This window comes from Cryptomeria japonica, chromosome 3 (genome assembly GCF_030272615.1).
Source record: "Cryptomeria japonica chromosome 3, Sugi_1.0, whole genome shotgun sequence".
In the NCBI taxonomy this organism is placed as follows: Eukaryota; Viridiplantae; Streptophyta; class Pinopsida; order Cupressales; family Cupressaceae; genus Cryptomeria; species Cryptomeria japonica.
In genome coordinates this window covers 203,319,984-203,322,063 of record NC_081407.1, presented here as the reverse complement: position 1 = coordinate 203,322,063, position 2,080 = coordinate 203,319,984, and positions in this window count along the sequence as shown.

Here is a 2,080-nt window from a genome sequence, read left to right as displayed (position 1 = left end):
AAGTGATTTCTTATGTATATAAATTGTTAAAACGATATAATGAACAACTTACCAAGGGATGATAATCATGTCCCCCTTCAATGTGACCATGTTGCCTACAACGTTTCTTAGTTGTTTTGATTAGAACTCTTCTAGTCTTTAAGCCCTTACAAATTTTGCAGGGACAATAACATTTTCCATCACCTTTTCTTTTCAAGTTATACCACAATCTAGAAATTGTCTCCTTATTTTGTTCTTCGCTGATATTATCTGGCATGGTCTTTCTTCACGCACAAAAAAATTAGGCTATGAAAAAATTGCAAATCAAACCAAAACCATTTATCTCTTCTTTTTCATCTTAAAACATTGAACTTAATAGAGAATGTATTTAATGTAGCTAGTGGTCACAAATTCTTGTAAGATAGATGCTCAATCATTAGATGTTCATCATAAATTATTTTTCCTCTTCCACCAACTCTTCCTCCCTCCTTCTTTCTCTCCCTCTCAACAAAATATGTTGAGTGTAGATGCTAAATGGCATCAACATAAATGTCCTCATCATGGTGTCTAAAAAATGCTTAAGGAGGAAAACAGTTGGAGTGAGATGATTATAAGCGCCATCAACTATGCATTGGAATTAATTTGAGTGTAGTCAACTTGAGTAAATTCGACAGATTCATTGAGGACAGCTCATTTAACAGTCAGATTTGCATCCATTGGATTAGGCACTGAACACAAGGCTTCACAGTAGACTTCAGTTAGTGATTGTGATTAGTCACCAATCAAATAAATATATCTGATATTTGCTCATGTAATCCGAACATTATATTGAAATCTTTGTTCTGAACTTAATGTTGGGTTTTTCCTCCAATCAGGAGGTTTTCCCAGGGTAATTTGCATGTGTTGTCTTGCGTTTTTGCTTGTATTGTTTATTTCTGAGTTTTATTATTACTTATGATCACTAAAATTATCACCTTCTATATAAGTGAGAGGGTGCCTTAAGGTGTTCATAGTGATCCTTGAGAATGGAATGAACTCATAATTTTTGTAATTCCCTATGTTAAAAGTAAGACAAAATTACTTAGAGAAGTGAGGACACGTTTGAATTTTATAAGGTGTCTAGAGTTTCTTCCTAGAGGGGATCTTACTAGTATATTGATGATAATAGATTTTTATTGGAGTTTTTTCCTAATTCAGTTTTCCATGAGGTAAATCACTTGCATTATGTCCTTGTCATGTGGTGTTTCTTTTATATCTAGTATGTAATTGCTAACTAAAATTTCAATTTGAATAAAGGGCCTTTTCACCTTCCCAATTTATTTGATTCAAGTCCTCCTGAGGTAAATACCATGATATTGGACAAAATAAAAATAAATAAAAACCCAAGTTCCAAGCAAAATGAGTAAACAATTTCATCCCACGGTAGGCACAATCCACATTTATAAACTGCAAATTTACCAAAAACCAAGGGGAAAAATGCTTAAAATTGTATGATCTCTTTGCAGTTACCCAAAAGATGTGATGTTAAATCTATTTCTATTTATAATTCTAATGAATACTACGAGGGGGGGGGGGGGGGGTGAATTAGTATGCCAAAAATCACTGTACTTAAACACTTTACTAGACTACCAGTGAACCGGTAAAACAATTTAGCAAACAAACCGGTTAGCACACATGCAAACCAAATACCAAATAATGCATTCACCCATAGAAGCAAAAACACCATAACACGAGAGATTTTGACGTGGAAACCCAAATGGGAAAAACCATAGTGAGATGGAACTCACAAGTAACTATTTGCAGAATAGGAACCAGACCGGTTAAGGTCATACAATGTTCTTTACCAGAACAGATCTTGTTAGGAATCTCAATCTCTGTTAGGAGATAAGTTCGGTTAAAGACTACCTTGCTAGAGGATTTTAGATCCACAGATGTGAACCAACTTGTTAGAGGATTTACAAAAGGCTTTTGGGCCTACCCGGTTAAGGGCTTTAGACTTGTCGAAGATGTGATTAATCAACAAGTGAGTGATCTAGTAAATAGCACAGATTGCTTGGTTAGATCCTTGATAGCTCGTCCCTAATGCATTCCAACATTACTT